The sequence below is a fragment of the Mauremys reevesii genome, linkage group 1, assembly GCF_016161935.1.
Source record: "Mauremys reevesii isolate NIE-2019 linkage group 1, ASM1616193v1, whole genome shotgun sequence".
Classification (NCBI taxonomy): Eukaryota; Metazoa; Chordata; order Testudines; family Geoemydidae; genus Mauremys; species Mauremys reevesii.
Window position 1 is genome coordinate 271,417,440 of NC_052623.1, and position 12,917 is coordinate 271,430,356.

Consider the following 12,917-nt stretch of genomic DNA (forward strand, 5'->3'; position numbering starts at 1 on the left):
AAATCGACCTTGCTGGGTCGAATATGGGATCGTATGGATGCAATTCAATGGTATTGGCCTCCGGGAGCTATCCCAGAGTGCTCTATTGTGACCGCTCTGGACAGCTTCTCTCAACTCAGATGCACTGGCCAAGTAGACAGGAAAAGCCCCGTGAACTTTTGAATTTCATTTCCTGTTTGGCCAGTGTGGCGAGCTGATCTGCACAGGTGACCATGAAGAGCTCATCAGCAGAGGTGACCAAAGAGCTCCAGCATGGACCGAACGGGAGGTACAGGATCTGATCGCTGTTTGGGAGACAAATCCATGCTAGCTAAACTCTGTTCCAGTAAACAAAATGCCAAAACATTTGAAAAAGTCTCCCAGGGCATGGAGGACAGAGGCTATAACAGGGACTCGCAGCAGTGCCATGTGAAAATTAAGGAGCTCAGGCAAACTTACCAAAAAAACAGAGAGGCAACGGCCGGTCCGGGTCACAGCCCAAAACATGTCGCTTCTATGATGAGCTGCATGCCATTCCAGGGGGTGCAGCCACCACTACCCCAAACCTGTGCTTTGACTCCGTCAATGGAGTAGGATGCAACACGGAAGCGGGTTTTGGGGATGAGGAAGATGATGATGAGGTTGAAGATAGCTCACAGCAAGGAAGCAGAGAAACTGGTTTCCCCAACAGCCAGGATCTGTTTCTCACCCTGGACCTGGAGCCAGTAACCCGCGAACCCACCCAAAGCTGCCTCTCGGACCCTGAAGGCGGAGAAGGGACCTCTGGTGAGTGTACCTTTGTAAATATTAGACATGGTTTAAAAGCAAGTGTGTTTGATGATCAATTTGCCCTGGCATTCACCGCCAGTACAGCTACTGGAAAAGTCTGTTAACGTGTCTGGGGATGGAGCAGAAATCCTCCAGGGACATCTCCATAAAGCTCTCCTGGATGTACTCCCAAAGCCTTTGCAAAAGGTTTCTGGGGAGGGCAGCTTTATTCCGTCCTCCATGGTAGGACACTTTACCATGCCAGGCCAGTAGCACATAGTCTGGAATCATTGCATTCAAACAACATCCATTCGTTATCTATCTGTGTTATCCTCAGGAGAGTGATATCATTCATAGTCACCTGGTTGAAATAGGGTGATTTTATTAAGGGGACATTCAGAGGTGCCCGTTCCTGCTGGGCTGTTTGCCTGTGGCTGAACAGAAATGTTCCCCACTGTTAGCCACATGGGGGGGGAGGGGTGAAGCGATCATCCCAGAGAATTGGGGGGTGGGGAGGTGGATTAGTTGGGTTTGTTCTGCAAGCTAACCCACAAACCTCAGCCCCTCCTTTTAAATTGCCAACCCATTTTAAATTGCCAACCCATTTTAAATGGGTGCTTGGTATGGGAAATGAGGGCACTGCTGTTTGAAACCATTCCCACATTATGAAGGTTAAAAGAAGCCAAAAGACTGTGGCTTACCATGGCTGCCTGGAAGCCAAATTCTGTTGCCCAGCCCTGCGTGAGTGATCTCTCACACCACACCGGCAGGCCTTCCCTCAATAAGAGGCAAAATGCGACCTTGTAACGAAAGCACTTGTGCTATGTAATGTTAACAGCAAGGTTTACCGTGAAATAGTGTACCTATTGTTCTACAAAATGTGTCTTTTTAACTACCACCCTGCCTTTTTTTTTCTCCACCAGCTGCATGTTTCTCCTTCCCAGAGGCTAGCGAATATTAGAAGGCAAAAAAACACACTCAGGATGAAATGTTCTCTGAGTTCATGCTGTCCTCCCGCACTGACAGAGCCCAGCAGAATGCGTGGAGGCAGACAATGTCAGAGTGAGTGCAGGAAAGCACAATATGAACGCGAGGAGAGGTGGCGGGCTGAAGATGATAGGTGGTGTCAGCTTGCTGACAGAAGACAGGAATCAGGGCTCAGGCTGCTGGAGCATCAAACTCATATGCTCCAGCATATGGTTGAGCTCCACCCAGAGGAATTGCTGCTGAACTCCTGGACGGGTGAGTGTAAAAAAAAAAGCCCCCCCTGCGGCAGTCCCGATATTTTCCCCTTAACCTCTGCCACCCTACAGGAGACGTATGGTGACAGTGAGACAGTGAGCTGAGCGGGGTCCATGCTTCCCGTGGTATGGCATCTGCTCAGGTAACCCAGGAAAAAAAGGCACGAATTGATTGTATGATTGTCTGCCATTGCTTTCATTGAGGGGGAGAGAGGGGGGCCTGACAACATGTACCCAGAACCACCCGCAACACTGTTTTTGCCCCATCAGGCATTGGGATCTCCACCCAGAATTCCAATGGGTGGCAGAGACTGTGGGAACTGTGGGATAGCTACTCACAGTGCAACGTTCTGGAAGTCAACACTAGCCTCGGTACTGTGGACTCAGTCCGCCAAGTTAACGCACTTAGAGCATTTTATGTAGGGACACACACAATCGACTGTATAAAAACAATTTCTAAAAAAACGACTTCTATAAATTTGATCTAATTTCGTAGTGTAGACATACCCTAAGTAACTCAAGGGAATGGGCTATAGAGCCTTTTGCATCTAGGTTTCTGGTTCAAAATCAACCCAGGACTGTAGTGATCAAACACTGTCACTCTTCAATATCTTATGTGACCATAAACTGGTGGTTTCTGCCCAGCTTCCAGTGGAACAGTTGCTCACTTTACAGAACAAATCAAACAAACAAAAATACACACACCCCCCACCAGGCATTTTGGTACAATCACACAGGGTGCTGACTGGATCCCACATTTGCAGTCTCTGGAGGAAAGGCAAGGACCTCAAACTCCTCTCTCCTGTTTAGAGTGGGTCTGTGTGGATTGGAGTTAGTGAGGCATGTGTTCCTGTGTAAATCTTGCATTACCGTTGCCCATTCTGCAGACAGACTTCAGTCTAAAAGGGACTGTCAATCCGACACCTTTCATTAAGGTAACACTGATCAAAAAAATAAAAGATACAACAGAGCAACAGAGATTGGGACAATGGGAGCAAGAAAACCAGCATGAGGAGAAGCAACTTGTTGACTGTGAGCAAGAGAACGGAGCAGGCACATCCTGGCCCCACCAGTACCTCTGAATTAGGGATCGTGTTTCTCAAACCTCTAGAAATGCTATTCTACACAGAAAGCAAACTCTAATAGATGTGATGTGTGACACTCTCCTTAGCGAGCCCAGAACCATAAGCCATTCTGTCACCTCTCTGCCATAGCCAGAGAGATCTTTGCTGGATCTTAAACTTGTGTCCTGCCACACCAGTCTGTCTGCCTTACTAGCAAACTCCTCAAGATTCTGCCAGTCTAAACCTGGCTTTGCAGATAACATTCAGTGAACCCCAGTTCCTGGGTTCCCCAGTGACATGTCTTGGTAGTGTCTGGTCCCTGTCACTGGATAATCACAGAAGTCCACCTACCTCCCGAGAGACACACCAGCTTGTTGGCTCAGCTGGGGATCCACACCCCACTTTAATATAACAGCACTCAGATGAATTTATAATAAAACATGAATAAATTTATTAATAAAGAACAGAGATTTAAGTGATATTAAGCAGAGATAATAAGAACAGAAGATGGTTACAAATAAAACAAAAGAAAAAGTGTAGACATTAAAAAGTGTGTTAACAGATTATAATCCCGGTCTGAGGCAATTTCTCCCCTACAGTCAATTCTAGGCCTCTTCAACTCACATATCTGATGGACTCACTTTCAACAGCTTTCAAGAACACTGGCCTCTTTTGCCATGTAAGTGATGGATAGCTAAGGGTCCTCTCCCTTTCTTTTTATAGAGCCAGAACCCAGCCTGTCCCTCTAATACCCTGGGACCGACATGGCTACAACTACACTGCATACTTCTTTCTGAAGCCTGCTTGTTCAGACACAGCATCAGCTGCCAGCAAGCTCTGTCCCACATCCCACTCCCCACTCCTGAGCCCTGCAGAGATGAGGTACAGAGATGGGGCAGGGACAGACACCTTGACATCAGAGCCCCTTCATCCCCCAGCTCCTTTCTCTAGGACAACCTTGTTTACCAGTTGCCTCCACAACATATTTTAAGACTATATTACAACACACATACATAACTCTCTATACACAACCCATACATACATCACACAATGCTATCCATGACCAGCGTATCACCAGTTCTATAGGATACCTTACAAAATACACTGTTTGGCTAAATATTTGGACATCAGTGAGTTGAGTGTGCCCTTTGCCAGTTAGCACAAAGGGGTCTTCAGGTCACATCTCCCCTCTTACAGGGCTGTAGGAGGGTCAGCCACTGGGACAATTTCCAAGTCATATTCTTGGAGCCTCATGCTCCACTGCCACAGTTTGGAATTGGTGCCTTTGGTTCTTTGTACCCAGATTAATGGAGATTGGCCAATTCAAGCCCTGAACTCTCTGCTAAAGAGAGGCCCTTACTTGTTTGATTGCCTACTCAACAGCATAGCATCCTTTTCCTGTAATTCTGTTCAGTGGGAGTCAGTGTTTTGCTCAAGAAAGCAAGGGGCTTTTGTTCCTTTCCCACTTGCACTGCTGCTGCACTTAAACCAATGTCTGACACATCAGTACATAGTTCAAACACTAACAAAATCAAGACTGGCCAGATCAGGCTTTTCGGACAGAATTTTCATTTACCTTATCAAAACCCTGTGGACAAGCCTTTGCTCACATGACTGTGTTTGGTTTTGTCTTCCTGCACAAGCCTGTGATAGCAGACACAATGTCCCTGAACCCCTGCACAAATCTGCAGTAACAATTAACCAAACCTATGAAAGACTGGAACTCCGTTTTGGTCTGGGATATAAGCCATTAACAATGGCTTCCACTTTCAAGGGGTCAGGAAAGATTTGCCTGCTCTCAAATAAGGAACTTTGGCTGCTCCAATTTCATATTTACAACACTGGATTAAGTTTCAAAGTGTGAGCAACAAGGGTGATGTCATGGTGGGAGTCTTCTATAGACCACCAGACCAGGGGGATGAGGTGGACGAGGCTTTCTTCCGGCAACTAGCAGAAGTTACTAGATCACAGGCCCTAGTTCTCATGGGAGACTTTAATCACCCTGATATCTGCTGGGAGAGCAATACAGCAGTGCACAGACAATCCAGGAAGTTTTTGGAAAGCGTAGGGGACAATTTCCTGGTGCAAGTGCTGGAGGAACCAACTAGCAGAGCTCTTCTTGACCTGCTGCTCACAAACAGGGAAGAATTAGTAGGGAAAGCAAAAGTAGATGGGAACCTGGGAGGCAGTGACCATGAGATGGTCGCGTTCAGGATCCTGACACAAGGAAGAAAGGAGAGCAGCAGAATACAGACCCTGTACTTCAGAAAAGCAGACTTTGACTCCCTCAGGGAACTGATGGGCAGGATCCCCTGGGAGAATAACATGAGGGGGAAAGGAGTCCAGGTGAGCTGGTTGTATTTTAAAGAATCCTTATTGAGGTTGCAGGAACAAACCATCCTGATGTGTAGTAAATATGGCAGGCGACCAGCTGGCTTAACAGTGAAATTCTTGCTGATCTTAAACGCAAAAAAGAAGCTTACAAGAAGTGGAAGATTGGACAAATGACCAGGGAGGAGTATAAAAATATTGCTCAGGCTTGCAGGAGTGAAATCAGGAAGGCCAAATCACACTTGGAGTTGCAGCTAGCAAGAGATGTTAAAAGTAACAAGAAGAGTATCTTCAGGTATGTTAGCAACAAGAAGAAAGTCAAGGAAAGTGTGGGCCCCTTGCTGAATGAGGGAGGCAACCTAGTGACAGAGGATGTGGAAAAAGCTAATGTACTCAATGATTTTTTTGCCTCTGTCTACACAAACAAGGTCAGCTCCCAGACTGCTGCACTGGGCAGCACAGTATGGGGAAAGGTGACCAGCCCTCTGTGGAGAAAGAAGTGGTTCGGGACTATTTAGAAAAACTGGACGAGCACAAGTCCATGGGGCCGGATACGCTGCATCCAAGGGTGCTAAAGGAGTTGGCTGAGATTGCAGAGCCATTGGCCATTATCTTTGAAAACTCATGGCAAACGGGGGAGGTCCCGGGTGACTGGAAAAAGGCTACTGTAATGCCCATCTTTAAAAAAGGGAAGAAGGAGGATCCGGGAAACTACAGGCCAGTCAGCCTCACCTTAGTCCCTGGAAAAATCATGGAGCAGGTCCTCAAGGAATCAATTCTGAAGCACTTAGAGGAGAGCAAAGTGATCAGGAACAGTCAGCATGGATTCACCAAGGGCAAGTCATGTCTGATTAACCTAATTGCCTTCTATGAGGAGATAACTGGGTCTGTAGATGACGGGAAAGCAGTGGATGTGTTATTCCTTGACTTTAGCAAAGCTTTTGATACGGTCTCCCACAGTATTCTTGCCAGCAAGTTAAAGAAGTATGGGCTGGATGAATGGAGTATAAGGTGGATAGAAAGCTGGCTAGATCATCGGGCTCAACGGGTAGTGATCAATGGCTCCATGTCTAGTTGGCAGCCGGTATCAAGTGGAGTGCCCCAAGGGTCGGTCCTGGGGCCGGTTTTGTTCAATATCTTCATTAATGATCTGGAGGATGGCGTGGACTGCACTCTCAGCAAGTTTGCTGATGACACTAAACTGGGAGGAGTGGTAGATATGCTGGAGGGTAGGGATAGGATACAGAGGGACCTAGACAAATTAGAGGATTGGGCCAAAAGAAACCTGATGAGGTTCATCAAGGACAAGAGCAGAGTCCTGCACTTAGGGTGGAAGAATCCCATTCACTGTTATAGACTAGGGACTGAATGGCTAGGAAGCAGTTCTGCAGAAAAGGACCTAGGGGTTACAGTGGACGAGAAGCTGGATATGGGTCAACAGTGTTCCCTTGTTGCCAAGAAGGCTAACGGCATTTTGGGCTGTGTAAGTAGGGGCATTGCCAGCAGATCAAGGGATGTGATCATTCCCCTCTATTCGACATTGGTGAGGTCGCATTTGGAGTACTGTGTCCAGTTTTGGGCCCCACACTACAAGGAGGATGTGGAAAAATTGGAAAGAATCCAGCGGAGGGCAACAAAAATGTTTAGGGAGCTGGGGCACATGACTTATGAGGAGAGGCTGAGGGAACTGGGATTGTTTAGTCTGCAGAAGAAAAGAATGAAGGGGGATTTGATAGCTGCTTTCAACTACCTGAAAGAGGGTTCCAAAGAGGATGGATCTAGACTGTTCTCAGTGGTACCTGATGACAGAACAAGTAGTAATGTTCTCAAGTTGCAGTGGGGGAGGTTTAGGTTGGATATTGGAAAAACTTTTTCACTAGGAGGGTGGTGAAGCACTGGAATGGGTTACCTAGGGAGGTAGTGGAATCTCCTTCCTTGGAGGTTTTTACGGTCAGACTTGACAAAGCCCTGGCTGGAATGATTTAGTTGGGAATTGGTCCTGCTTTGAGCAGGGGGTTGGACTAGATGACCTCCTGAGGTTCCTTCCAACCCTGAAATTCTATGATTCTATGAAAGTACTGTCTCACTGCACCAATACTCAGCTGTCCATTCGCGCTGCTCAAAACTCAATTTCCAGTCAGCGGGAAACTGACATTTTGAAATTTGTTTCCAGTTAGAATCAGAATGAAAACAAATTTCCCAGATATTGAAATTCCCCAAAAAAGTTCTGTTCTGAAAAGTTTTTGTTTCAAAATGTCATTTTGAAATCTGGAAGTTTGGATTCTAATGCTGTTTTGTTATATGGGGCTTTTTTATTTGTCCAGTTACATTTTATCCATAACATGTCAGTGGTCATAATGCTCTGAATAGTACTGCTACTGATGTGTTACGAAATAATATAAAAATAATTCAAAATGAAGAACTGCGAAACAAACTTTTTCCAAAGTGAACAAATTTTCCCTTCGAAAGGCCACCCCCGGGGAATAGTCATCAAAACCAGCATTTGTTGTCTAAAAACTGGTTCAATGAAAACATTCCCACCAGCTCTACTGTACAGCTGTGTATGGGAACCATTGCTAAAGTGATGTAATTCTCCAATTTACACACACACCTTGGGAGGGTGTGTCCAAGTCCTAGTTTAAGGGCCCAAATGAAGAATAGGGCACTTACATTGCTGCTTTCTCAACCATTAGAGTAGTGTAATCTAGTGTCAATGCTTTCTTTATATTAACAAACTGATTTACAATCTCGATGTACACACGGTTCCATAGTGTATGACTGATCAACAATTAACCAACCACCCACACTGATTACAGTGAGAGGGGGATGTCACAAGCTCACATGATGTAAATGTAAAATGCTTTTTTGCTTTGCTTTTATTGTTTAGCTTTTTCTCCTTTTATAGATTGAAATCTTCCTGCAACGCAGTAAATAATAAATGCACTTCAGCTGCCACTCAAGAACTGGAAACTGATCTGGCATGGGTGCTATTCACCAAACCTCTCTGCCAGTCACTGAAAGGCATCTGTCCCTCTGGCACGTAAGTTAAAGCCAGGCAAGGACACTGGAAATTGAACTGCAGCAAGTTCCCAATGAAAGGGAAGGAGACAGAACCCTGGGGGTAGTTTTTCCATCTCTTTCTGCGCTTCAGGTGATCAAAAAGCAGGATAAAGACAGCAAAAGAGAGGCCAAGTGTTACCTCACTCTGTCCCCCAATAAGTTTTTTCCCTTTCCCCTCCAACACTTTCCTTCTGCCTGTTTCACCTTCTCCCAGTCTGTCTTTCAGTTTCTTTCTCCTACTTTCCCTTTCTCACTCCCCCCATCCCTCTCTTCCTTTCCCTCTGTTTTGGTATCTATTTCTCTAGCTATTCTATTCTAGTCACGCCCTCTCTTCTAATAACAAAGTGCCATAAGTCAGCACAGGACTTTGCAAACAGCAAAGTGCCAGGCTGTGTAGTTATTGTTTCTCTTCAGCTCCTCCCCAGATCTCGTAGGAGTGGTGAGGAAGGTGTGCCTGTCCCCATTTTACACAAGCCATAAATTTACACAAAATCTGTAGGAGTCGTTGCAGCTGGGAGCCAATCTCGTGACAGTTGGAGCCAAAAAATATACTGGTGAGGGCTCTTGACACCGTCCCACTCTCTCCACCGCTCCACTTCAGCAATAGAATTATAGCAGGCAAACTAGCTAGAAAGGAAGAGGTTTGACTGGTTTTGTTACTTCTGACATCACTATCTAGGGTTTGTTTGTTTTTTAAATATATGGCTGCTCTAACTGTATCTAACCATCACAATGGCACTACTTAAGAAGGATCTGAGTTGTCCATGACTGGAATTATAACAATTAGACATCAATCATTAATTACAACCTAATTTCTTCAAAATCGTTTATGCATGTGTTTTCTAGGAGATTTAACCACATAGCACTGTCTGTCTTACTCTGTTATTAGGATCGTTCAGTCAAAGACAAGATGAGCCAAGTGCAGCATTTCTTAAAAGCTCACTTTTAATTGATTTTAATGCTAACTAATTAACAATGTGACTTTTAAATCCTCAGGGAAGTCAGTCAGTAGGGTAAGCCCTGTGGCCTGAAGCCTAAAAAAGAAGGAAGGTAACAGAGTCAGCTCTCTGCTGTCATCTGCTGGAGACCAAGGGGCATGGACTGAGCAAGGCATTAACTTCAGGTAATTTTGGGACATAGGGGTATAATTTGGCTGAGTTTTGTACTTGCAGACCATATTTTGGAGATTACTCTGGTGAGAACCATCTAGGCGAAGCCTGAACAATGACTGAGTACACGGTCACCCTGAAGAAGACTGATGTTTGCCAAGGTCTGGTAAGAGTCCTTGAACAGAAGGAGCCCAAGTTCCCGAAAAAAGAGAAATTGTCTGTTCTCGGTTAATTGCTGGGAATGCTTCCACAGGGGGTAAGAACTCTTATAGGACTGTTAGATCCCTGATTCCCCCAATACCTTAACAAAACAAAAACAAAACTGAGCTGAAAGCTACAGTTGCCTGATAGGGGCAGAGCTCAGCAGTGGTTCTAGTCATTGAGCAAGTGGAGGACAGAACCCCTCTGCAGTTCTGGTCACCTGGCCAGCAGTGAGTGCAGCAAAGTGGCAATCGGTCTCACCTACAGCTTGCAAGCAGACTGATAGCTGCTGTGTGGACTATGGTGGAAGCAGAGGAGTTTACAGCATCCGTCTACACTGGTCTAAAGACTTTGGTGAGGTCTACCTGTCCTAGCTACTGAAACCGTTATAGCAGGAGGTGGTAGAGCAAATAGGAATGGATTTGCCTACCAAAGGTGCCTAGATTAGATATAGGGGCCCAGATTACTGGATGGGGACTTGAGCCAAAATTAAGCAAATAGTCTAGAAAGAAGGCACTGGCCCTTGCTGCTGCCAACGCCATTGGCCGAAGGGTTACAGTACTCAGTGCCATAGATTTGGAGACGGTACATTGTACTCCGTGTACATAGCAAAGAGGTTTAGCTTTAAACTTTAAAGTTCTGCTTTAAGCATAAAACTCAATTCACTCTTAACTATGGAGTTACAACCTGGGAATCCTAGACCTACTGAAGTCAAGGTCAACCCCCCATTGACTTCATAGGTCAGGGTTTTACTGCAAGCTTCCATAATAACCATAAGAGCTTCCACATGACAGTTCTGGTGAGCCTGCATTTTGTGAACTCGTGTAGCACCCATGAGGCATGACACCATAACCAGAGCTAGCACAGAAGCCAAAACACAAAACTAGTCAAGGTTATGGAGAAGGGTTTGCCTTTTGGGACCTTGCTTGCTCGACTTCTCTTGCAATATCACTGAATACAGGCTGAGGAGAATGGAATGGGCTGGACACACAGCAAAAGCATTGCAGTAAGACTTTGGGTGCATAAGGCACTTCAAGGCTGGAAGGTTTATTTGTTTATTTTCTTATTCAGTGTTCCTGGAATGCTAATTGGACCTTTAAATAACCAAACCCAGCAACAATAATAAGCAGCACTAGACGTGCACTGACCGTCTCCAGGAACGCCGGCTCCATGTGGTGCTTAAGGATGATAGTCATCACTTTTGGGTCCAGACCAGGGCCCCAAGACTGGTGGGACTGAATTTTGAGACCCAGAATATCCAGTGTTTACTGCAGAACTTCAGAATGAGACCTCCAGAGTGAGCTGTCTCCGATATCCAATCGCCACGGAAAAGCATGGACATTGGCCCATGGGAGCTGACTAACCAGGGTAGCTGCTGGACATTTGGACTGGGAAGTCCACAGTGGGTGCTGGTGTAATGGAGGTGGGCGTAACTATACAGAGTGCACCCATAGGAATGTAACCAGTGTGACTGAGATCATAGAAGGATACAACTGGGCATCCACAACTGGGCCTGAGCTACTGATGGAACCCATGTGTCCATTCAGTGCTGCCTTTCCTGCATCAGAGCTGGATTTAGGAGCAGGCAACCCAGGCGATCCTAACATGCACATTTATCATCTTATATGACAGGGATAAATCATGCATGCAAATCGTGCATCCAAGCCGTGAAATGGGTTACAAGTGAAATAAAAAAATAAGGTATTCAAAAGTTTAACAAATTGGGGGGAAAACGGGGGGGAGCGGGGAGGGCGCCGAAGACATTCCTCGCCTGGGACGCCATTTGATCCAGGGCTGGCCCTGCCTACAACATTACAATACATAGTTACATACCTAGTGTAGAGGCGCCTTATCCCACAATTCCTCCTCCTTCAGCTAAATTGGCCTATTGCCATATCTGAATCCTGGGACTCCCCAGACAGACCTGGAAATTCTGGAAAGGCTTTGGTTATTGCCCAGTCCAAATTCTCCCTCTGGTGCATCTGCTTCTCCTCCTTCACTACAGCAATTCACAGAGCCTCTGTGCTGCTAGTAACACTGTAGGTTGCATCCATTAGTTGCCTTCCACTGTCATTATTCTATGTTTCTTTCATCTGCTGTTTCAGCCCTGTGGCTAGTGACCATGCATAAGGCTGCGAGTCTGTCACGGATTCCATGACTTTCCATGATCTCCGTAACTTCTGCAGTGGCTGGTGCTGGTCCAGGGGCTGCCTGAGCCAGGCAGTCCCTGGGCCAGCAGCAGCAGTTTGGGTGTGTGGGAGGGGGCTAGGGGTAGGGGTTGGGGAGGGCGCTTACTGGGGTGGGGGACTCCCCTGCAGATCCTAGGCAATAGAAGGGTGGGGATGGGGGTGTCTGCACCGCATGCTGCTGGCACCCGTAGCACCCCCACAACTCCTATTGGCTGTGGTTCCCAGCCAATGGGACCAGCGACAGCTGGTGCTTGTGGCGGGAGCAGTGGAGGAGCCCCTGCCCTCGCCCCTACTTCTGGTGGCTAGGAGCTGCAGGGATGCAGAGCCAGGTAGGGAGTCCCACCAACCCTCCCTCCCCCAGTACCAGTGGGGATCCTGAGTCACCTCCCCCAGCACCTGCGGCACCGCCAGACTTAAACTCGGCCAGAGGGCTGAATCACTGAAGACCCGCTGAGAGAACCATTGGCTGGGGGTGAGGGGCTCACGAGAGGTGGGTGCCACCCCAAAAAAAATTGGGATCGCAGGCATATTGGCCAGAGAAAAGTGAGCACTCATGAGAGGTGGGTGCTGATCCCATTACACCTAGTTAGAAATGTTACTGCATGCTGGTAAACTTTACTGCACTGGAGGCAATGTGTTCCATTCGTAGGGCAGGAAGTACTCAGTACTCAGCATTAGTCAGTAGCACCCTAATGAAGGACTAGTCTTAAGGGAGTCCAAAGGGAATCCTGTCTCATCCATGACAGGCAAATGTCAGCTGCAACAGGGGAGTATCCAAATGAGTAGGGATGAACAGAGGGATCCGTAAGACTCCCAGATGGAAACACACAACTTTAAGGTGAGAGATACCACTCTTCCTGCCAAAAAAAAGTTTGGGGTTTTTACATTGTCTTTATTTTTTTTGCAGGGTAAAACCTAAATGCTCTTTCCACCTGAAAGCACCATCCATCCTTAGTAAGTGATTTTATCATTTGT